Here is a 26,511-nt window from a genome sequence, read left to right as displayed (position 1 = left end):
GGGCTGTTACTTCTTCATTGGCCGAGAGTTCACGCCACTTCAGGGATTGGAGGTGCCATTCAAAGTTCGCGCCATTCACAGGGATTGAAGGTGATGGTTGGCACGCTTCAGTGCATCATGGACCTGAGCTCCTGGAAGAGAAGCACTCCAGGTGCCAACACATGTAAGGGACTATTATTATTGATCCATGCTACCATATGGATGAACCTTGAATACAATAAACTAAATGAAGGAAAACAGTCACAAATTATAATAATCATATTTAATTAATTTCATTTACACTAAATGCCCAAACATGGAAATCTATAGAGATAAATTACATAAATGATTGTTTAGAGCTGGGGGTTAAGGGGTTAGAGGCATAGTGGAAATGATACCCAAAGGGCATGGGGTTTCTTTCCAGGTGATAAAAGCCATGGAAAATTGAATATGGTGACAGTTGCTGTTATCTGCAAATACACAAGCATTGGCTTGTATACTTTAAAGGAGTGAATTAGAGGAACCTGATTTATGTCTCAATACAGTTGCTGAAAATAAATTTTACTTGGCTAACAGCTGCAATGAACTTCTGATTTATTATTGTTATTTATCTTTTATTTAGTATCTTCCTCCAACTATTCATTTTTAGATACGTATTACTTTCTATTGATTTTCATAATTTTCCCGTTGATTTAAGTTTACTCATTATATGTTATCTGTATTGTATTAATTTTTAAATTTTCGGCTTTCGCTGTAACACATGTCTTTGTTGTTGTTGTTTTTGTTGTTCTGGAATGATTTGAGTAGCAACAGCCCTTTCCTTAATTTTCTTAGTGTTATTTGAAAACTTTTCAAAAATATTCTTGGTTCTGATTCCAGTATGGTAGCCTGACTCCCCTCTATTCTACCCCCCATGTACACAGTTGATTGCAACTAAAACTCAGAGCAAAATACAAAAGGCAGCCAACCTTCAGATTCTAAAAAGAATGCAACAGCAGGAAGATTGTGATTGGGAATCAAATTTTGGGAAACAAACACCAAAAGACCAACTTTCTCTTTCATAATAGTTTCCCCAGGATGTGTCCTTAGACATGGAGGAGGGCAACAGCACAGGCTGCTGAAACTCCAAGATAGACTTATCCTTCTGGCCTGAAGAATAGGCAGCAGAGTAGAGGAGTATGCCGGAGGGAAGAGAGCTGAAGAATGCAATTTTCAAATTCTGTGTATGAAACCACATAAGTCATAGCCTAAACCCTGGGTGATACAGAATCAAAGAAATGCAGCAAAGGCTTACTGAGATTTGAACCATGCACACAAGTCTCAGATTAGTCCCTAAATAAAACTTGCCTGAGTCAGACCCAAACCTAAGTAGCTTATCCTAAGAAAACTAAATTGAAACGTGAACCAGGATTTACAAAAGGTAAGGCAGAAATTGTATCTAATCCTAAGTAGGTTGATTGCCTGAAAAGAGGGTGGGATAAAGTTGGTTCCAGAGTTTTCACATTTTATGTGAAGTGGTATATATTAATACTAAGTAGAGTATAGAATGTTATATATATAAAGCATAATTTCTATTGGTAACTATTAAAAGAAAAAAAATACAGAAATATAGTGAAAACTAAATATAAGCAAATTAAAATGGAATACTAAAAGGTATTAAAATTATCTAAAACAAAATAGAAAAGGGGGGACAGAGGAATAAAAATCATAGAGAACAGAATGAAATTGACCAAATCATATTGTTATATTATATGCATGTATGAATTTGTAACAATGAACCTGACTATTATGAATAATTGTGATACACCAATAATTTTTTTTAAAAAGGACAAACAGAATATTAACAGTAAAATGGTAAAACTAAGCCCAACCATATTAATAATTATATTAAATATTAACAGTCTATAAATCCCTATTCAAAGACAGAATTTAACAGGGTAAATTAAAAGTAAGACCCTATTAAGTACAGTCTACAAGGGACACATTTGAAATATAAAAACACAGATAGGTTGATCATAATGACAAACTAATGAAAAAGATATGCCAGGCATATAGTAAGTATAGTATGGCTGGAGTGGCTATTTTTATTGTCAGAAAAAAATGGACCACCCAACAAAAAGTGCAACCAGAGATATTTTATAATGATAAAAGGCACTCTTAATAAGGAAGTCAGACAATTGTAAATGTGTATGTATCTAGTAATCTGGGGCCTAATAATCTCAAAATGAGTGAAGCAAAAATTTTAAAAATTAAAAGGAAATCCTAGGCTACTTTAATATCTCCTTTAGCAATTGATGGAACTAGACAGAAATCAGTAAGGAAAGAAAATCTAAGCAACACTATCATTAATCTTGATCTAATATACGTTTATAGAACATGACATTGTACAAATGGCAAATACATTCTTTTCAAGTGCACCTGGTATGTTCACCAAAATAAGCTATATGTGTGGATAAAAAGCAAGTACCAATACTAATAAAGAACTGAAATTATGTAGAATATATTCTCACCAAAATAGGATTACAAAATAAATCAATAATAATTAGATACCCCAAATATATTAGTTTTCTATGGCTGCTATACAAATTACCTCAAATTTGGTGGCTTAAAATAATGCACATTAATTATTTTTATAGTTCAGAATTCCAAAAGAGGTATAATTTGGCCAAAGTCAAGATGCCTACATGACTGTTCTGTGAGGGTTCTCCAGAGAATGTGTGTGTGTGTGTATGTGTGTGTGTGTGTGTGTGTGTGTGTGTGTGTGTGTGTGTGTGTGTATCAATTTTTGGAGATATATATCTTTCTCCAAAGACCTGAGAACTGAGGTAGCAGGTGTGCTGGTATAAACCCTAGAGTCCAAAAGCCTGAGAACCAGGCTCTCCAATGTCCCAGAGCAGGAAAAGATAGATATCCCAGTTCAAGAAGTGAGAGAAGGAGAATTTGCTTATCCTTTGTCTATGGGGACAAAGGAATTTTCCTTATTCTATTGGGGCACTCAACAGATGGATGAGACCCACCGACACTGGTAAGGATGAGTCTTTTTTATCCAGTATACCCATTCAAGTTCTAATCGCTTACAGAAAGAGTGCCATAGACATCCCCAGGCCTAATGTTTTATCAGATGACTTGGTATCCCTTAGCCCAGTCAAGTTGACACATGAAATTAACCATTACAAGTCCACTCCTTATATAGACATCTCCTTAAGCCATACTTGATTTCCAAATAAAGACTGTAACAATGTCAGAATTCTAACTAACATGATACAACTATCTGTGTATAGTTTAATACACACTAAAACCTTCCCCAAAAGAAGAGAGAAAGTACATGAGTCACCAGGGCAGGAAGAGAGTTAGAGTATCGACTGGGGTGATAGATCTGGACTAACAGGGAGAAATTAGACTACTACTCCATAAGGGAGGTAAGGAAAGGAAATATTTTTGTTCCTGGCTCCTCCGAGACTTCACCTGTGATAATTTAGTTTTGTTTCTAGACTCAGATGGTAGTGAAAACTATTGGCCTTTAATTTTGAGATCAACATTTCTTTCTTGGAGTAGAATATAATCCTATGCAAGTTTTCTTTCAAACTTCAAATATTGGTGTTGAAGAAGAAAACCAGACTTAAATGTTGAACTACAGAAATATAAGAGGCCAAGAAGGTTCTTCCTCTGATCATCACATGCGGATTACTCTCCTGGTACTTCATGAGGATCAATCCTGCTTGATTGTACCAGACTAAGGCCCTAATACCACAACTATGCAGCTCAGCTAGTTCTAGCACCCACTGATTGGTGGAAAATTCTTCCCAATAAATAACAGAGCATCATTAAAAATTTCTTAGGCATTACTTAAATATCACTCCAACTAGTTAAACAATTGACTCAGTGTTATTTGCTGTGTAAGAAGAGAAGAGAATTGAGTTAAATTTTATCCTGTAGTAATGGCATCATTATTCTTCAACCTCTTTATTCCTTATCACTTCAAATATCCCAACAAGGGCATGAACACCCTAAGAATACTCCAATATTTATCTGACATTGCATAACATACTAAGATCTAGGAGTGAAGTGTGGGGAGAATACAGGGCTGGAGAGTTCCTAATATCATCTTTCTTTTATTAATTTTAAGTCATTTCCAAGAGCATGAGGATAATTAGAGTTTGTTGTATGACTAGAACCCATTAATTGAAAGTGTAAATTCTGACAGCATGTTAGCAATAACAAAACTTGACTAAAGAAAACAGGGTGACCTGTGGAATGGGAACATGTTTATATTTTCTTCTCTACTTAACATGTCTAAAGACATACCTATCCATGAGCTGAGAAATAAAAGTGGATTTGTTTGTATTTTATTTACCTACAAACTACTTTTTCACTCATTTTTACTCGTTTATGTGTTTGTCTAGTCTTTCCTTTAACTCCAGATTATCATTTTCAAGAACTCAAAGTTTGTCTTTATTACGTCATGCATTGTGTGATGGTTTAGATATGAGGTATCCACCGAAAGCTCATGCCTGAAACAATGCAAAAATTTTCAGAGGTCAAATTATTAGATTATGAGAAGTGTAACCTAACCAGTGAGTAGTAACTGAGCAGTAACTGTAGGCAGATGGGGTGTGGCTAGAAGACCTGGATCACTTTGGCCTTTTGACTTTGGGGTCTATCTTTTTGTCCTTGATGAGTGGAACTCTATCACTCTACTTCCTAAATATCGTGTCCTGAGCTGTTTACCTCTGCTATACCCTTCCACCATGATGTTCTGCCTCACCTCAAGCCCAGAGCTATGGAATCTGCTGACCAGGCTCAGAGCCTCTGAAACCATGATATCCTAGAAACTTTTCCTCCTGTAAGTTCTTCTTGTCCTGGCTTTTGTTCAGACTGACACAAAAGCTAATAAAAGCACATTATTTCTATGTACATGCATGAATGCTGGTGAAATCTGGTAGTAACTAAGTATCTGTCTTCACTGGAGGACCAACTGTTTTACTACCAAGAGTAGATTGGTAAACTACATGTCTTTGTAACATGAAAAATTTATGTAATATCCCATTTAGAATTTTTCTCCAAGATGTTATTGTCCTTCATCAATTCAGTTGCAGAGAAAATGGCAAATAGTATATAATACCATCCAAGAAAACAAACAGTCCTTTGTTTATCTTTCAAATATTTGTTGATTAGTATATTAAGTACTGATTTATGAATTTATATTATTTGGTCTGGTATTTACTACCATATCCTATCATTACTATTTTTCCCAAAGGAAAAGGGGGACAATAATTCATTGATCACCATGCCAGGAGAATCATAAGCCACAGATTTCCATTATTTCTTAGTGTCCATTAAATTTATGGCACCTCAAATTTATGGTCTCAAGTAATAGTCAAAACTCTCAAGATTTTAGAAATAATTTTCTCTAAAATATTTTTACTACTTTTTCCTAGAGTATACATAAATAATTAACATCAACATATATTTCATTATTTGATATGTGTTCCTTTCCAAAGTACCTTGCATATTAGTCAGGAAGATGTTGTGATACCAATGTAGCTGCATCCTTGGTTAAATTACTTTATTTTAAAAAGATATTTTGGATGGACCAATTTTCCAGCATCAAAGTTCTCCATTCTAACATAGAATTAAATATTTGAAAACCCGAGTGCACTACAAATACCCAATTCTTCTAAGTTTCTGTTCCCTACTCACTAAATGTAACTTCAACATAGCATTCATGACTTTGTTGAGATCTATTGATTTTTTTTTTTAATCTGGTTTTCTAGAATGTGAACTCCAAGGAAGTTCAAGACTGTTTAGATCACTGCTTTATCCCCAAAGACTTAATAAATGTTTATTGAATGAATCACTTTAAAAGGAATCTTCTTACAAGGCAAGTAATTATAAATATTTAAACAATACCTTATTGCTAGCTTTTAATGTAATTTCTCAACAGATTTGGTGAATGAGACGAGCTTGTTGAATAAATTATAGGATTAAACTTTAATTTTCCCATCTCTGGTTCTCTGTCTTCTTTATGGAACGTTGTGCACAAACTTGAACATTGTGTTAATTAATTTTTGTAGAAAAACATTGCAGAGTATGCTTGAAATATGAACCATGGCACAGACTTCAAGAATGCCAGCCTAGGTATTGTAACTTTCCCATAACAAATGAGTATCAGTTCTCTTGTTTGAAAGTAAATTATTCATTTACTCTTTGGATTAGTTTCCTAACTGCCACAACCTTCATAGCTTAAAACAACACAAACTTATTATCTCACAGTTCTGGAGGTTAGAAATCTGAAATCATTTCCACTGTGGTGAAGTTAAGGTATTTGCAGGGTCAGTTCTCTGATTCTCTAGGACATGGGTTGCTGCTTTCTTCCAGCTTCTCGAGACCACCTACATCCCTGGGCTCAGGGCCTCCTTCCTTCATCTTCAAATCCACATCTTGATTGTGCCATTGCATTATTATCTTCTGACATCCAGTTTCGCTCTCTTGCAAGGAAATTTATGATTACATTTATAACCCCTTCCAATAATCCAGAGCAATTTTCCCATGTCAAGATCCTTAATTTCATCACATTTGTAAGGTCCCTTTTGCCATGTTAGGTAACATTCACAAGTGCCAGCAATTTGGACCTACGTATCTTTGTGGGGCCATTACCCACCACACCCTCCTCTATTAATTTAATTCTATAATGAATATACGATGTTCTTCTGATACAAGTTTTAGAAGATGTAATTTTCTATTGATGCTATTCATGACTTTGTTGAGATCTATTTTTTTAAAAAATCTGGTTTTCTAGAATGTGAACTCCAAGGAAGTTCAAGACTGTTTAGATCACTGCTTTATCCCCAAAGACTTAATAAATGTTTATTGAATTTTAAAGAATTAAATGATTTTAATGAAAACACACCCATTTTATTCTCATAGAAAATACAAATTTTTATCAAACTGTCATCTCCAGAATGCCCTGAGTCTATTGTTGTTGGTGGTACTGTGGGAACCCAAAGGGCTGGAAAGGGAGTTAGGTTGGGCAGTGTGTTTCTTCACTCTCCAGAAAGCAGCAACTGAAACCAAGGTTATTTACTTTTGTTCTGGTACTTTTCCTATTGTTAGCTTTTTTATTCATAAAAGGTAAAAATCTTAAGACCAGAAAGCAGGCGTTTATTCAATTTCACATTCCCACTTAAATTAACCCATGGTTTGAGTATGCCATGCCCCTCCAAAACGTCCTTCTGTGCCTTTTGTCATAGGCTGGCTCCCCTTCTCCAAAAAGCTCTTTTAGTTCTCCCCATCACTGAGAATATCTAGACTTCAGAGCCTACTCAGCACTTGCTGCTTCTGGGATTCCACCAGGAAGTCTCTGTGCACCCCATGAGACCTTAACACACCTGGCCTGATCATTATCACCTCACCATGGTGCTGGAGTTCACCCTCCTCTAGGTGGTATGCTCCATGCAAGAAGGGACTGTGCCCTTCAGGTTGTAAAACCTAACATTGGGCCCAGCATAGAAGTAGGTGTTCACTAAACAGGTGTATAAATGAGTTAAGTTTCACTTATCAATGGCTTTATTCAGTTCACTAACTTCTCCAGCTTTGCAATTTTTGACACATGAACATTATGTAGATTATAAGGTAAAGGAATAAAATGAAAGAAAGTATCTCATTATCCAATGTTGATGTTACAGAAACATAAATATTTTACATGTTTGGGTGTATAATCACATGGATCATGCCATTAAAATGACACATAAATGTAGTAGACAAATAGGTTAGTCAGGATGGGACAAACATGTGTCAATATTCCTCTGAAAACAATGTCAATATGTCATATAACTTCCACCAAAGAACTCAGAAAAAACAGTCATTTGTATATAAGTGCACTGCAATTACATCTATTAACAAACATACTTAAACATAATTATACTTCCAGAAGCAGTGATTATTGCTATTGTTTTGGTAGCTAAAACAATAAATGTACTTTTGTTTATTTTCATTATTTATTTTAGCAATGCAAAATAAAACTAATTGATTTCACCTAAAATCTGCGTATGTCTACTGTATGTAAAGTTACTTGGGAAAGTCACTCATTGTACATGTAGTACTCTTCATTTTAGAAATCTAAAGAAATACAGCTTTGAATTGAAATGATAATCATTTTCCTTGGGCAATTTTCAAGTAGGTAGAATTTTGTAGCCAAACAGAAATCTTGAAACAATATCTGCCTTTCAACTATCAATTCTTCAATCATTTCCTCTACATAAAAACAATGATTATCACCAGTCAAAAATCAGTGATTTCTCACTTTATTTTGTAACGGTGAAAACTGGTCATTTAATTTTTGTTATTTATTTAATTATTTTCCTGCCGATCACATTTATGGGGTCAATTGAATATTTAATAATGAGGCGTACATAGCTATATCAAGTATCTTTTATTTCTTGATTGAGCTTCAGGTTTTAGTGGGATCTGCCAATCATTCAATGTAGAGACTGGCAATCGGATGTATCAGTGCTCCACATTTCTTGCTAATGGTCCACAGCATCTTAGTCACTTCATTACACTAAATTGAATTCCCCAAAAAGTGGATGCATGGCTTATGCAGGCAGGGCCACCAACTCCCAATGTGCTCCATTGACTTCCAATTTCTTTGTAAAATGAGGACTTGAGCTTCCGATACTCTCTGAGGCCTAGCTCTAATCTGTCAGGACCTTGATTTGGGGGATTCTTTTCTTATTTCATTTATTTGTTCTAAATGTTATACATGATAGTAGAATGCATTTTGACACATCATACATAAATGAATATAACTTGCATTCTTTTGATTGTACATGATGTAGACTTATACCAATCATGTAATCATATATGCACATAGGGTCAAAATGTCCAGTTCAGTTTATTATCTTTTCTACCCCCATACCCCTTCCCTTCCCTTCACTCCCTTCTGTCTAATCCAAAGTACCTGTATTCTTCCCTAGCTCCCCTGCCCCTCATTGTGAATTAGCATCTGCATATCAGAGAAAACATTGTTTTGAGGGGATTGGCTTATTTCATTTAGCTTGATATTCTCCAGCTCCATCCATTTACTGGCAAATGCCATAATTTCATTCTTCTTTAAAGCTGATTAATATTCTATTGTGTATATGTGTCACATTTTCTTTATCCATTCACCTATTGAAGTGCACCCAGGATGGTTCCATAGTTTAGTTATTGTGAATTGAGCTGCTATAAACAGTGATGTGGATGCATCCCTATTGTATGCTGATTTTAAGTCCTCTGGGAATTAACGGAGGAGTAGGATAGCTGGGTCAAATGGTGGTTCCATTTCAAGTTTTCTGAGGAATCTCCATACTACTTTCCATAGTGGTTGCCCCAATTTTTTGTCCCACCAGCAATATATGAGTGTACATGCTTCCCCACATCCTCACCAACATTTATTGTTACTTGTATTCTTGATAATTGCCATTCTGACTGGAGTGAGATGAAATCTCAGTGTTGTTTGGATTTGTATTTCTCTAATTGCTAGAGATGTTGAACATTTTTTCATATATTTTTTGATGGGTTGTATTTCTTCTTCTGTAAAGTGTCTGTTCATATCCTTAGTCCATTTATTGATTAGGTTATTTTTTGTGTGTGTATGTGTTAAGTTTTTTGAGTTCTTTATATATCCTGGAGATTAATGCTCTATCTGAGGTGCATGTGGCACAGATTTTCTATTCCGTAGGCTCTCTGTGTTGTTGAGACTGGTCTCAATTTCCTGGATTCAAGAGACCCTCCCACTTCAACTTCCTAAGAAGCTGGGACTAGAGGCATGCACCACAGTGCCTGGCTCTGAAATTTCTTTTACAGTACACAGAGATTAATGAGAGGTTTTGTTCATGGAAATTCAATATAACAAAACAAACAGGCCAATTAAAATTTTCAAGGTTGAACTGAGGTTTTCTAACAGCCTAAGATGTATAGATGTACTTTTTCCTCATAGAAACTCAGAGCCCTGGGACTGTGGGGGGCTATAGAAGTCATTGATTTTACTCTGTGTGTATGTGTGTGTTATTTTTATGATGCGGACATTTACAACTACAGAGGTAGTGATTTGCCCAAATTTTGAGAGTCATACTTGGGATAGAACATAGTCCTTCTGCCTCAATAGTCTGTTGTCTCCATGAAACCATCATAAAGTAATTTAAATATATCTTTCAAAAGTTATTAGACCCGCCAAAATTCTTAACTAAATATATAATTTCCATTATTCTCCGTCTTATGGTGAGAAGTGGTGAGAAAAACCACTAAATTCAGAGCCTGTAGTTTGGGCGTATTGATGGAGGTTCTTTGTTGCAGCTCATAGAATTCATTCTAGTTAATGGAGGCAGGCAAGTAAAACTCCCCTAAACATAACCTAGTGGCACCACGAAGACTGCTGCTCCTCCTTCCTGGGAGAGAAGACTGAAGAATCAAGAAGCTACCTGTGTCCTGAATAGGAAGGTGCTAAATTACAAAGCAGACAAATTATGAAGCTGATATCATATCTGCTGTCTCCACTATATTTTTGTCACACTCTTGGGACCCCCAAATGGATGCCATGTATCTCTCTTTCTGCAATTCTGATCTAAATAAAAGTCTCAAGTAAAGGTGTCTAAATGGCATTACTGTAGTCTTCCCTTACCCACAGTTTCAATGTGATCAATCACGGTCCAAAATGAATACATGGAAAATTTAAGAAATAAACCTTTATTAGTCAGCTTTCTATCACTGTGACCAAAAGACCTGATAAGAACACCTTAGAAGAGGAAAAGCTTATTTTGGCTCACAGTTTCAGAGGTTTAATCCTTGGTTGGCTGACTCCATCGCTCTGGGCCGTATGTGAAGCAGATCATCATGGGAGAAAGGTGAGGTGGAGAAAAGCAGCGTAGGACATGACAACCAGAAAACAGAGAGAGCTCTGCTAACCGGGGACAAAATATAAACCCTAGGCACTCCCTCAGTGACCTACTTCAGCCACACCCTCCCTGCCTATAGTGATAATAATCTAATCACTTCTCCTTTAATGTTCTTGTTTTGTCTTACACATGAACTTTTGGGGGACACTTCACATCTAAACCACAACAAAACTGCTCACAAGTCGTGTGGGAGATGGAACTTGAACTGAGGGACAGTCTACCACTGAGCTACATCACCAGCCCTTTTTATTTTTTATTTTTGAAATAGAGTCTTAGTAGATTGCTCAGCCTGGCCTTAAACTTGGGATTAAGACCTGAGTCACTGGGATTAGGGTGTGCTCTACCATGTCTGGCTCATAAATTTCCATATACGTGTGATTCTAAGTAGTGTGATGAAAGCTTGCACAGTCCTACTTGACCCTGCCTGGGAGGTGAATCATCACTTTGTTCAGTACCTCCATGTTATTCCTATTACCCTCCGGTAAGCCTCTCAGTAGCCATTATCAGATCAACTGTTGCTGTATCACAGGACTTGTGTTAATAATCTTTATCATATCTGTTAATGGGCCAGATTTGCAGGAGTAGTGGTACTGACCATCCAGATATGCCAAAAAGAAGCTACAAAGTGCTTTCCTTGAGTGAAAAGATGAAAATTTTACTTAATAAGGAAGGAAAACATATGCCAATATATAGTAAGAATGAATAGGAAAAAAAATGTCATACATAGGGTTTGGTACTATCCAAGTTTCAGGCATCCATTGGGGTCTTGCAATATATCCCCCGGGCTAAGGGGGAGGGAGTACTGTAACTACGCCATATGCAGAACCCTTCCTTCAAAGGGGCTGGAAAGGGGTATTTGTAGTATGAAGAGACCCAGCAATTGGGAGATAGAATGGCTCATAATCAATCTGATCCCCAGTATGGAATGTACTGGTTTTAATCGTTCTTAGGAGAAATCTAACATTTCTGAACTCCAGATAGGACAATGGATGTGAAAGCACTTTGTTGTAAACAGATGCGCCGATGCCAGTTATTTAGTATTACTCCCCATGCCATTCATGCCCCACTTCTTATTCCTGCTTCTGTTTAGTCTACGTGGTATGCCAATAGGATAAAAACAACTATTTTACCAGAATATCATCCCTTTATCCAATCCCTGAATATATCTGCCCATGAAAATAGTACAAAAGGGAATGGGGAGTATGATATCTTTAGCTTGGACTTATTTCCATGGCTAAGTTTAGAGAAGTGTTTTAATGAGTCTTGTTAGCAGGCTATAGCTTAATGCCATTTGGCTCTCCTTGAAGCCTCTTCTATTCCTGATCTTGAGATTTTATTTTTCTTTAAAATAAGCTGGCATGCTCTGAGGTTTTAGATGGTTCATTAATCACTGGTGAGGAATGAGTTACCTTAGAAAAGTTACTGATGTCTATTGGCAAGATTCTGGCCAATTAAGAGCATTTTCAAAATCACATTCAGAGTCTAACTTACTGACCTAGGAAAACTAACCTTCCATTTGGATATTCACGTTTTCCAGGGACTTAGGGCTTATCATGTCCTCTGTGATAGTCCATCTTGACTTCAAGTTACTTTCCATTCTTCTCACTTACCTTCTCTCTCATCCCTACCATTTTTTTGCCCTGACCTCCATCAATTATTTTCATTTCCAGATCTATGCAAAATAAAAATGTAAAGTACATTCCGACATATGCTCGTTAAGTTCTCTTGGATAACGAGCTATAGTTATTGTGGGTGAGAAAGAATGATCACTGCTTCATTTTGTAGGGAAAACATGACATAAATTAATTTTCAGCATTGGCAGGTATTTGTACTTACACTTCCCCGTGCTTAAAAAATATTTCTTGCCAGTTGAAAAATGAATTCCATATTATGATCGGTAAATATTGCTTATAAGGATTATGCAATTTTTCTGTAAGACGTAGGTTATCCCAAATGTGACTGCAGAGTGAGAGAACCTTCCTGAAGATGCTCAAGTCCTTGGAAAGTCTCTCTGGTCTCTTCAGCTTCCAAATGTATAAATAAGATGAATTTCATGTGTAAAAGTCTAATGTTCTGTGGCTCTATGAGTATTAGTTACCCAATAAAAAGTGGTGACTCTTGTCCACTGCACTGATCCATTTCTAAATAAAGATATTGGCTATAGGACTGAAGAGGGCATTACTAAGTTCTCTTCTCCATTTTTCTACATCTTCTCTCCCCTTCTCCTCCCACCTACCTTTTCCCTCCACATTAATAGAATTTAAAATGAAATAGATCCTGAGCAATTGTCTTTCTTTATACAATCAGAATACAGGAAGAAGTAGTCATACCGTTAAGAGTGAAATTATCTCTTCCTTATCTCTGGAGATACCAGAATTATCTCTGGAGGTACCAGAACCCACCTTACCAGAACTGTCAACAGGGAAAGTTTTTACTTTCTTCCTTAGCCTGGTTGCTTATCATGAGCAGCTACATATTCAAATGAATCTGTCAGGGACAAGAGTCTGGTGCTTGAGTTCCTGCTCGGCTCGATGACATTGATTTGTGAGCATAATGCTCGGCTGCGGGATGTGTGACAGATAAATTTTATCAAAATTAAGGCACAATTAAACATTTCATCTTCCTAATTACTGGCTGTAGATTCAGCCTGATGACCATGTGCTGTAAGAAATCAGCGACCATTACACATTTTAATGGAGCACAGCTGTCTTACAGCTTGGTAATATTTGCACAGTGCCACAGAACTGTAATTTATGATAAAAAGAAAAAATGTGTATTGGTGCTTTTTTGCCAAAATAGATTAAGGATTCATATACTTTAATGAGATTTGGACCTAGTCTTGGATTATCGTTATAAATGATTTATGTGCATGTTGGTGGACTCCTGTAGTTCGGAGTTGATTTGTGTTTTGGTCTACCAATATGTAATTCGATATTTATTCTTGAGCCAATACCTATCACTTCCCCCCTTTCCTCTTTCTTTGGCATCTTGCAAAGAAGGATAAGTGGGAAGAGGAAACAAAACAAAAAGCAAAGGTGGAAAAGACCTTGTTGGAAGCAACTGTGGCTACTTTCAAACTCATTGGTGAGTGAGTTTAGGAAGAGGCAGAGGTACCCTTGATAAGCAGGAGCAAAAAGGAGCAGCCCAGTCTTGAGTGTAGTCACAGAAATCCATGCCCCACCAGGACAGAGCCACAGGTGGTCCCTGGGGACCAAGCCCGATTTGCAGAATTGGTCTTTGCTCTTCTGAGAAGAGGGGTGAAGACAATCAACCTGTCCTCTGTTCTGAATTATTAAAATGGGGGGAAGGCGTTCATTTTACCTCCCTTCCTAGCATTCTAAGAGTACTGATGATGATGATGATGATGATGATGATGATGATGATGGGGTATTTATAATGACAAAGGCATCCTGCTCATCTCCTTCTGATGACTGCAAAGACCTCTAGACTATAAACTTGGCATTACTTGGTGTTCTCTTCTGTTGGTGTGTGCCTCCCTTTAGAACCAACCTTCCTGGAAAAACACTTGAATGTTTCTAATTTGTATGAATGACTTTTAGTAGATAGGTCACCAACAGGGTCAGGAGCAGTCAAAAAAAAAAAAGTGCATGGAAATTGCATGTGGAAAATAGATGGAATTGGATGTGCCTGGTACACTGTTGGGGTTAATAAATTAAGGAGTAAATATACATTGTTCTATCTTAGTAATTATTGTGATGGTTAAATTTGTGTAGACAAGTGGATGTCATCATCTCCCATCCTCCTTCTATGAAAAAGATGCATCGCTCTTCAGAAATATTTCTTTTCAGAATGCACACTGGATGAGAAGAAAAAAAGCGAGATACCAGAATCTACAGGAATCTGCTCCATTTAGGTGTTAACTTGCCTACTGAAAACAGAGAACATATCCTAATGAATTCAGAAAGCCTAAATATATATATGTAACAGGGAAAGAAGAGCTCATCTCTTTATCATCCCGCTCTTCTCCAGGCTTGATTCCTTTCGGCACTCAGATGCTGGAACGCTTCATACTGTACCAGGTTGCACATGCTTGCACACTCATTCTCAATTGCCGTATGCAGTTTGTGACAACCATCTGCTTCGACCTCCCTTTGAGTTCTTTCTCCCACTCAGCCCAGCTGAAGTAAAAATATGGACAGAAACAACTTCTGCAGGGAAATGAAAAAGTTAACAGGAGAGTTAAAGTTACACTGTGAATCCGCCTTTCTCGGGGATGTGCTCCTGCCACTTAGGCGCCACTTATCAAATATTTCTGAAGTGCAAAACCTGACACTTAGTAGAAAGCTGCAAAAAAATGCCATGTTTCCACTGACAGTCTTGGCTATGGAGGAAAGGTAATCATAAAATATGTACATCGAGCGCACACGCAGACGCTAGAGCCCACCAGCAACTGCTCCAGCAACCTAGACTTAAGTATGTAGCACCTTGTCACATACCCGAGGGAGATGTTGGGAGGAAGAAGGGAGGGAGAGGCGAGCATATTGGAAAATGCCTGGAAAAAATCAGCAGCACGTTTTGGAGTCTGACTTGAAAAGGAGGGTTGTTACATATTTCCTAAAGATCATTGAATTAGAAAATAAGAGAGAAAGCCTCCGTAGCTCTGGAGCTTGGATCTCGTGACTGCTCTGTCTGAAACTCCACTGTTCATGTATTTGTGTTGGGGGGGGGGGGGAATGGGGAGTGACCAGACAACATGTCACTCCATGGAAGTCATTGTCTTTATTGCACTTCACCAAATCCAAGGGCACCGCTGACCTATAAGACCCAGACCTGGTCTTAACAGTGTTGAAATGTAGATAGACAGACAGATAGATAGATAGATAGATAGATAGATAGATAGATAGATAGATAGATAGATAGATAGATAGATAGATAAAAAGGCATTTTTAAAGTAACCAAAAGTCACATATATTTTCTTATTTTCAAGTTGATCAAAGTTTGAGAACTAGATCTTTCACAGCATGGCCACATGTCTAATTATAAGAACAAATCAAAAAATATCCTTGGAATCATGAGAAAATGAATGGCATGGAGGAGAAGAAATAAGAGGAGATGAGAAAGGAGTAAATAAAAAATAATCTGGATATGTATAGGGAAAAAACGAAATAAATCTGTTACACTAGTATTCAAAGGACCCGTATCAATATCCTCTTTCTTCCAAAATCCTGTGTATTTCCTCGGAAAAAGCACAAAGTGAGACCATCAAATGAAATTGGCAGATAAAGAGAAGAGAAACATCCTGGAGATAGCTCTCATGAGTTTCAGATGGAATCTGATATAAAGCCTGGTGAACCATTACTAAAATGGGCCACGTACAAGTTCAGGATGTTCTCAGAGTCTGAACTGCCAGATTCTGTCTAACTATAATTGATAGTTCTAAAAACTGCTCTTGGAAACATTGTTTTATTTTGCCTTTTCCTTTGAACTTAGGTGGTTTATTAGAAGAATTTCAGTATATATCAGAACCACAGAGTATAGCTGGGATATATCAACTTGAAACTATGAAGGGAATTTTAAAATTCTCTTAGGGAATCTAAAGATAATAGTTAATGATTAATTATGTAATCATTAAAAGCATGAGGTTTGAAATCAGACAGCCTGGGTTAAAATTTAGTTATTGTTTTACCTCTGCCATTTATTAGCTAATGAACTTAAGCCTCAGTTGCTCTAATTGTCAAATGACTGAAAATAGCACCTACGATGCTAGGATAAAATGAGAAATTGTATGTAAATCACCCAGATCAGTGCTTAGTACATAATAGATGCTTAATAAATGATAGTTACTCCTATGAGAAAAAGTTCCTTGGCGAGTAGGAGGGAAGATACTGAGAAATGAACAATCAAAGTTATGGCACACAGGGCAACGAATTCTTTCATGGGCATATGGGTTTGTGATATGTAAAACTGGGTCATTGGGAAAAGAGAGATCATCTTTTGTCATAGTATGATAATGAAGCTTAAATACAAGGATTATACATGTTACTGATTCTTCTATAGCTATACTATGGAGGCATAAGCACATTGCTCCCTTTCTGGAAATAAAATTGCTTCCCTCCTAAATTGAACTGCTTTATCTTATTAAAGATAAGTTGTTGCTATCTTTTGTTGATTAATATTTTAATATTTGTTTGGAATGCATGTGACTAAGCATATGTGTACCATGTACATAGTACATACATGCAAAACACATTCATGTATTTCCTGGTATTTAAAAACAATTATAATTTCGATTTTCAAAGGTACTCTCTATTTTATTTCTCTTAATCTCTTCCAGAAATTGAAAGACTCTTGGCCTCTCATTGCTATTTTCAGCTAACTGGATTCATCTACATGGATTTGTGTTGTACCGCAGGATTTTTAGATGCCAGATGCCTAAAACGCATAGGTTAAAAGCAGGTCAATTTCAATACAAGACTATCATTTTACAGTTTAATGAATATATTTACAAATTCCATAGTAACAAGCTTGTTGACACAGGCGCAGTGAAATTTTTATCCTGAGCATATAATCCATTGCAAAAATATGTTTTCTTCAGATCCAGTGCACTTATCATCCACTGGTGAGAGCCCAGCACCTGACTGCACAGCTTATAAAAGTTTGAAATGGAGGAAGAGGAGATGTAGCTTGGGGCTCTTGTTAATAGTTACAGAATCCTCACACTGCAGCCAAGGCTGGCAAAGTCAACAAGAAACAGCAGGGTTTAAATAGCTCACTGCTAATCCTAGCAGGGTTCTTGTCAGTCAAATATATTCACTGCATACCTATTGTGTGCTGAATGCATCTTTTCACTTGCCAATTCAGCACTGAGAGGTCGGTTTAGCTCTTTTTATCTTTATGACCTGCAGACTGGTAACAGCCTTTCTAGCAGTGTGTTCATTTTAACAATAATTTATTCCAATAAAACAAGGTGGATGTTCCCTAGATATGGCCACCATATGCCCTGAATTTTCTGGGATAATCCTGTTTTCATGTAATTTTATTTTCATTCCAATAAAGACAATTAGTGAAAGACATAATGGAATGTGATTTCAATGTTTTATGTTATTTTGAGGTTTTATATAATGAATTGGTGAATCAGAAAAAAATATTTTGCTAGATTATGTTTATGGAGTTCTAGTTTGTGTCCCAGATCAAGGAATTTTGTTTTTTAAATTTTGCACAAAAATCATGATATTTCAGGAAGGTGTGCTAGCCTCTGTGGATACCTTTGGCTTCCATAGCTCCTGTCATGCCAGCTTCTCTATCTTCTCCCTCAAGGACCTCCAAGTGTTTATATCGTGATATACTCAAGGATCTTACATGTGCTAGGAATCTTTAAATTTCAAGTAAGGGAGACCCCAGTTTAAACTGACATAAGCACAGAGGAGATTTTTTAAATCGTATACTTGGAAAGACCAGTCACGGCTGGATATAATTAAGATTTAACTTGGAAACTCATGCCATCAAAGATTGGTTCTATCTCAATTTCTCTGCTTGATGTATTGATTTCACCTTTCCATTCCACACCAGGAGTCCTGACAGTCCTCAGGGCACTTTAGGGTCTCAAAATGACCCCAGCAGTTCTGGATCTTGCATCTTCACAACTCCCTGGCTAGGAAACGGAAGAAAGTTCCTTCTCATAGTCTCCAGAGAAGAAACTTTCATTCCCAGACTCCCTGACCAACGTTTCCTCTGCTTCAGTGGCTTTGTTTAGTAACAGTGCCCTGTCTTGAACCTGTTCCTTGGCCAGAGTCAAGTCCTACTTCTATATTTATAGGTGTGGTCAGTCTTGCCTACAGCATGCCAGGTGATTTTTAAAAATGGCTGTTTTGTGTTACCAGGAATGATAGGGGTGCCTGAAGGAATAAAATAAAATGACAAATGTCTACTTGTTAAGCCTCTGTGTTTGCACATACCATTAGACCCAAATTTCCTAAAATAAAAGGGCCTGCAATGCAAAGACAGTCATATTATGTTGATCTGTAGATGCCCAGTGATCAGCTAGATTCATGTTAGTGGAGCATTTCCTTCTCAAAGAGCAGGCACACTGCTCATGGGAGCCACATGCCTTGGCAAAGTGCTACTCAGAGACCTTCAGGGTCACTCATGAGTAGTCAAGGTACAGACCTGAAATGAAGGAATTCAAAGTGGGTAGAACAAAGAAGTGTAAGAACATGTGAATTATGAGGACACAGAAGTCTTCAAGTTATGAAACAGAGAAAAACATTATAGGATTGTGGACCTAAAGTGATTGAACCCCTTGACATGGTATGCACGTATGAAAATGTTATAAAGAAAACTATTATTTTATACAACTAATAGGCATTAATAATTATAGTAAAAATGCAATGGGAAAAAAAGAAGAAAATGAAAATGAAAAAAAGAAAGGAAAAATGAAAACATATGTCTCTTAATATATTACCTCACAAATTTGTTTTATTATAAGTATCACTGAGGGCAGGGCAGGGGGTTTTGCTTTTTAAAAACACAGTTGCTGGTGTTCTACCCCAAACCTTCTGAATTAGCATGTTTGTGGGAAGGCATAATAACCTGAATTTTCAAAATCAAGCGAATTGGGGAAATATTGACTGACACTGTCTCTCTCATTTGTCTACTATAGTAGTCATAGGACTTTATGCAGTATGGGGAAGGGCCACTAAGAATTGTGTCATTTTTTCAACTAACGTTTATTTTATATTAATTCTACTCCAGACACTACTTCTAGGCAATGAACATACAGAGAAGAATAGCCAGATATAGCCTCTGAATTAATGGAATTGATGGTGCTAACGGGAACATGGCTATTTGATTACAACTGTGATACTACAGAAGAGAAATGTAGGATGACAAGGAAGGAATTGGGAGATCTAGCCTCATCAAAAAATGCAAGATGGTAAGACCACTTTCCCATCTGTCTGTACAGGAACAAGTTCTAACCTCCCATACTGAGTGACAACTTTAGGTAAATCCAGGAAAGACTATACTGTATTGCAACATGACCAGAGAAGCAAACTATTCCAGACAGTGTAAATTTAATAGACGAAGAAACTTTGGGAGAACATCCTTATCACTGGTGTTTGGTTAATTTTTTTGTGTGTGTGGGAGGGGTGGGCTGAAGGTATCAGGGATGGAACTCAGGGGCACTCAACCACTGAACCACATCCCCAGCCCTAGTTTGTATTTTATTTAGAGACAGGGTCACACTGAATAGCTTAGCACCTCACTTTTGCTGAGGCTGGCTTTGTACTCAAGATCCTCCTGCCTCAGCCTCATGAATTATTGGGATTACATGTGTGCGCCTTGTACCCAGCCACTTTGGTGTAAACTTTTATAAATTCTCTAATGTTTATTTGAACTAAAGGTTGAAGCTACTTGATTTCAAAGACCAGATTCCTGGAACAAAGAGATTGCCCATTTCACTTTCTTCAGCATTTCCCATGGCCAATGTCAAGTTTTTGTAGGTAGGTATGAATGTTGATGGTCTGTGTTTGAGCCAGGACTTTCAGACCACTGCCATTTAGTCAGGAAGATCAAACTTTCCTGTTTTTGTTTCTCCCGCATGAAACTAGAAAAGATCAAGGCCCAAGATGTTCTATTACTTGCATTCACAGAAATAACTTTTTACTCTATTTGATTTCTATTTTTACTGTTTCAATGTGATGATGCAATCTCAGGAGAAAAATTTCTATTGTGATACTTCTTTTGTGAACGAGAGTTAGAGTTGGAATATGTCACTAATTTTTATTTTAAACACCAAAGTCCTGAGGTCTGTTGATTTAAATAACGAAGTATAATGAGATTTTTATTTTCTAAATGTGCTTTCAGAAACTGAAATTCTATCACTTTTACTCAGTTGAGATTATATGGTTGAGCATACAATGTTATATGTAAGGTTATGAACTAAAAATATCAGATGATTCTTTTTTTTTTTTTTTGTACCAGGGATTGAACCCAGGGTTTCTTTTAACCACGGAGCCATATTCCCAGCCCCTTTTCTAAAAAAATATATTTTATTTTGAGACACGGTCTCACTAAGTTGTCCAGAGCCTTGTTAGGTTGCTGAGACTCGCTTTGAACTCACCGTCCTCTCTCCTCAGCCTCCTGAGCCCCTGGGCTTACAGGTCTGTGCCACTGTGCCCAACTTCAGATGCTTCTTTATAATGCGTAAGTGAACATACATTTTATTTTCATTTCATGTTAACAGGCCAGTATTGAAAATTTCTCATCTCACTAACCACCAGCATTTTAAATTGTAAATCAACCTTTTGTTTTCTTCTAAAATAATTCATGTAACATGACATCTAATTTAAGATTTTAAAAACTATCATATATATGTGTGTGTGTGTGTGTGTGTGTATATATATTGCTGCTTTGAGACAGAATTATACTGTTCAATATTGCCATGATTTTCCAGCATCGTAAAAATTCAACTCAATATCTCTGGCTATTATTAAGTACGTGTTATGTGGCTGAGATTGCTTTTTTTTTTTTTTTTGGAGTAGGATCCCAACTGTCATTTTTTTCACATAATTTGAACACACTTTTTTTCACATAATTTGTTGTTTGTTTTTCACAAGTACATGTTGAGTTTTGCCCACATGAAACTGAAAAATTCTCAGGAAGATTAAAAACTCAATCAACAAATGGATTTTGGGGGTTTTATAGGTTAGGAGTTTGGAAATACTGAGAATTTCGGGCTGTTTTGTTGTTGGGGGGAATTGGGGCTTTTGTTTCTTTTCATTTTAATGATATAGCCATAAAAAAAAAACTCTTTCCTAAGCAAATGAACATATTCTTCTTAAGAGTAATGAGTATTTGGTGTATGTGTTTATTGGGGGGAGAGTAGTAGGTAATATGCTATTTGTTTAAGAGTATAAGGTCCAGTGGGAGAGTATAAGGTCCAGAAACAAAAAGAAAACATGATTATGAGATGGTGAGACAGAGTCCTGATAACATCATGTGAATTCCTAGGTCCAGCCTCACTATATAAAATTTTAGACTTTTAAAATTCAGGAGCCAATAAACTCCTTTATAATAATTCAAGTTACTTTGTGTTTGGTTTCTGTCATTTGTAACCAAATATCCTAGTTAATAAATGTCAGAGGCAGAAAAATAAAGTAGCAATGATGCAAAAATTATTTTTGTGGTTATAAAAAAAATTAAAATGTAACATAATTTTATCACATATTCATGATCTTAAGTAGCAATATTATAAAATACTAATTGATGATATCTTCTTATAAATTTAATGTAAGTGAATTCGAAATTAGGTTAGAGCTGGGGCTGGAGTGGTGGCCCAGTGGTAGAGCGCTCGCCTAGCACGTGTGAGGCAGTGGGTTAGATCCTCAACACCACGTAAAAATGAAATAAAGATATTGTGTGCCCACCTACAATAAAAAATAGATATTAAAAAAAGAAATTAGGTTAGAGCTGATGACTTTTTTATTTTTATTTTTTTTAATATTTATATTTTAGTTGTAGGTGTGTACAATATGTTTGTTTAATTTATGTATATGTGGTGCTGAGAATCAAACCCAGGGCCTCACACATGCTAGGTGAGTGTTCTACCACTGAGCCACAACCCCAGCCTGACATTTTTATTAAAGGCAAAAGAATAAACCAAGATAACATTTCTATTCCTTTATTTAACAATTACTTTTGTTATTACATGGTATAGGAGGCTCTGAAACATCACATTATGAGAAAAAAAAAAAGGAATGAACTGAATTCACTATTGACTATGAATCCTTACTAATAGAGATTCAATGTAAAACCCAAAACCATCTGCCTACATCACACAGTTGGTCCTAAGTTTATTAAGTTCCATTTACTAACACATGGGACTGTATGTTATACATCTGGGGAATGTTGCTATAAAAACAGGAAATTAAAAACTTTGGTCAATTAAACTATGCATACAATTAATGAATAATCCCGGATAACTGAGACCTTGTGGAAAGGGAATGTTTTAATGATTCTCAAGTTAAAAAACAAACAAACAACAACAACAACAACAACAACAACAAAACGTGTCTTGAAATATAAGAAGTATTATGGAACCCCTAGAACTTTTAAGACATGTTTATTTCTTGTTTAGTATTTATTGTATATATGAAGTAAATGCATGCAAGATTTTTAGTTCAATGTTTGGTTCCTTACACCTGTCATTGAATAAAAGTGCATAGTGTACTTTATTTAGATACTCATTCTAGAAGCAACATACTCACTGTTTTAAATCCCTTTGTTTTCCATAACCAATTGCACCTCAAAACCATCACCACCACAGAGAAACCATTTGGTTCCTCCCTAGCACCAAATGATAAGTGCTTGGGAGTTTAACACAGAATTGCTTATAAACCTCAGGTCCCACTCTGGACAAATTTATTCTCACTCGAGTAACATGCTTATCTACAGGGACTGCATGTGATCCTTGTATCTGATGTATTCCCTTTTTCTTTTCTTTTTTTTTTAAGTCTTTTTCTGCTTTTCATATCTTCCTGCTCACAGTTACAGATAATTTCTTTATGCTTTCTTGTGCTGTTGCTTCTAGTCATAGCTAATAACAAATTTCACTGACTTTTCTTAATCTGTTTAGAGTGAAGGCTTGTAATTTCTTTTTATTTTTTAGTTGTTGATGGACCTTTATTCTATTTATTTATTTATTTGTATGTGGTGCTGAGAATCAAACCCGGTGCCTCACACATGCTAGGCAAGTGCTCTACCACTGAGCCACAACCCCAGCCCCAAGGCTTGTCATTTCTCCTGGCACTCACCATGATTTCTGTAAGTTATTATTCTGTTTAACTTTGACTATGTACTGGTAATTAGGCTTAAAGTTTATTTTAAAAGTTACTTAGAGAGTTAGTATGAGGCATAGGATGATGAAGCCTTCCTCCAGAGAGAGTGTTATGGGTTGAACTTTGTCCACCAGAATTCATAAGCTGAAATTCTAATGCCCAGTACCTCAGAATGCAAACTTATTTAGAAACAGGGTCATGGCAGATGTAATTAGTTAAGATGAGGTCATGCTGGAGTAGGTTGGGCCCTGAATCAAGGTAACTGGTGTCCTTACAAAAAGGAGAAAACTGGGAAGGCGCACCTACATAAGAAAAATGTCATGTGTTGAACATACATCGAGTTTTGCTGGCCATAATTCAGGAAGTAGCAGAAGCTAGGAGAGAGGCCTGGAATAGATCCTTCCCTTGTCTTCAGAGAGAATGTGTCCTTGCTAACACCTTGATCGTGGGTTTCTAGCTTCCAGAATTGTGAAGCGATAACTTTCTGTTGTTTAAGTCTCCAAGTCAGTGGAACTTGGCTAAGGCAGCCCCAGGGAACTAATAGAGAGGGTGTGCATTTCATTTCTTCTGGGCAGGGATAGAGAATCCAGCAAGTATACCCTGTCCTTGGAAGTGGATCTGCTTATGGTCATTTATTCTCTCTTGCTTTCTTCAACAATCAACAGACAGACAGTTACTGACAGAGTAATCAAAAACAATAGAATTCAAGGGCAAAAGAACACATCTTTGGAAAGACCCTTTATCTCTAGATTTGGCACTGATCTTTCATGTAATATCATATTTTACCTATCTGTGTTTGCAATCTCAGGATATTAGCCAGTGTCTCTTACCATACACTACTCAACCTGAATTAAAATGTGTTTTCATGAGGAGACTGGGATACATTTATAGTTTAATGAGCCAACGAGCCCAGTTTCCTAAAGGTAGGTCATTTGAAAGAAGGGTTCAGCATACTTTTTCCAGCCAATTAGGTATGTTCAAAAATAGCTCTTGAGTTAAAGAGCTAAATGTTAAATTTCATTGAGTCAGTGGATGGGCTTATAAGCAGTTTGATAAAAGAAACAAAGTCTTAACTATAATGAATGAATTTGTTGATTGAAACTTAACTTATATTTTTAATTAACTAAATTCTGGATTTTATCCAGGCTTGAGCAGAATGTATTTAAAAAATTTTTGGCTTTCCCTAGCCATTCAGCTGGTGTCTATGATGCTTTTCTCCCTACTACCTTTTATGCATCTCCCATAGCCAATCATAAAGATCTATCTGCATCATTCTTGAACTAACAGGAGAAATAATAGCAATAACTTAAATCTGCATAATGCTTTGTATTACAAATGCTCTGTACTTTATATAGCCAAAGTTCCCTTAAACCACCTTCATGTATACAATCCACCAGACGAAGACAGCTTTTCATTTTTTCCACAGAAGGCCAAGGACCAGTGGCTACAAGGTCACTTTCCAGCAACCTGCTCATCTTTGTGTTAAAAAAATGAAGCAATTTTGGGGCTGGGGATATGGCTCAAGTGGTAGCGCGCTCGCCTGGCATGCTCGGGGTGCTGGGTTCAATCCTCAGCACCAAATAAAAATAAAATAAAGATGTTGTGTCCACCGACAACTAAAAAATAAATATTAAAAAATTCTCTCTCTACAGATTTGTGTTTGCCTTCAAAAGTGTTTGAGTGAAGAACTCTTGTTCTTGTCATTGTATAATTTAAATAAATATTATAAAAGCCAGTGATGCAGGCGAGGAGAAAAAAAAGCACTATACTTATAAAAACTAGTACCAATATTTCAAAAGACCAAAAGAGGAAAATCAAATCAAAAATTAATTTTGAACTGGTTATAGGGAAGACATCATTAAAAAAAATTGAGAAACATACATGAAAGAAATCTACACAGGTTGCTTTCCAAATGTCTTTAAATTATTGTCTTATTTTAAAGGCACAAGCCTTTAGACAATACAATTTGCTTATGATTTTTGAAAGAAAGAAAACTTATCTTCAGTTAGCAGAGTAATGCATGATAGACAGAAGAATGTCCACCTTCACCCATGTCCCTGAAAATGTCCACATTGTCACTCTCAGAACTGATGAATATGTCACCTCACATGGCAAAAGGAACTTTGCAGATGTGATTACATTTAATATCTTGAGATAGGGAGAATATCCAGGATTATCCCATGAACCCATTTAATCCCAAGGGTTCTTGAAATTGAGAGACAGGAGAGTCAAAGTCAGAGGAAATATGATGATGGAGGTCCAGAAAAGTGATTTAATTGCTGGCTTTGAAGATTCCATAACCCAGGGAATATGGGTGGCTTCTAGAAGCTGGAAAGACAAGGAAACAGATTCTTCTCTAAGGACTCCAAAAAGAAAGCAGCTCTGCCAATACCTTATAACCAGCGAAATTATAACCAGCGAAACCCATCTTAGACTTCTCACCCCCAGAATAGTAAGATAATAATTTTATACTGTTAAACACCACTGTGTTTGTAGTAATTTGTTACCGTAGCAATAGAAAACTAATATACACATTTAAGGAAAAACAAACCAAAACAAAAACAATTTTGTCTAGCCACATATTAATAGTGCAGGATAACCATATATTTATGTGTTTAAAATGAAAGGTAGTAGTACATATGTATCATTTTGAAAATTATTTTGTTTATCTGACTTTTGAATTAACTACAGACTCCAGCTACTTTAAACTAGAGGGACACTACACTGTAGTATTTCATTTCATTCATAGAAGCTTTGTGACATCCATTTTACAGTCACATTCAAAATTCTAGTTTGTCCCT

The 26,511-nt window shown here is 36.5% G+C and overlaps 1 long non-coding RNA gene across 1 annotated transcript in view; it reads left to right on the top strand.

Annotated features, from left to right (window-relative positions):
• LOC144365300 (uncharacterized) overlaps positions 1-21,115 on the top strand; it is a 303,078-nt gene extending 281,963 nt beyond the window's left edge. Inside the window, exons 3-5 of the long non-coding RNA XR_013423611.1 lie at positions 19,626-19,806; positions 20,275-20,374; positions 21,011-21,115. This is a non-coding gene — a long non-coding RNA (uncharacterized LOC144365300). The remainder of the gene's footprint in view (positions 1-19,625; positions 19,807-20,274; positions 20,375-21,010) is intronic.
• The last annotated feature ends 5,396 nt before the right edge of the window (positions 21,116-26,511 follow it).

This window comes from Ictidomys tridecemlineatus, chromosome 7 (genome assembly GCF_052094955.1).
Source record: "Ictidomys tridecemlineatus isolate mIctTri1 chromosome 7, mIctTri1.hap1, whole genome shotgun sequence".
In the NCBI taxonomy this organism is placed as follows: domain Eukaryota; kingdom Metazoa; phylum Chordata; class Mammalia; order Rodentia; family Sciuridae; genus Ictidomys; species Ictidomys tridecemlineatus.
Note: the sequence above shows the minus strand (reverse complement) of the source record. Positions and strands in the feature narration are given on the sequence as shown.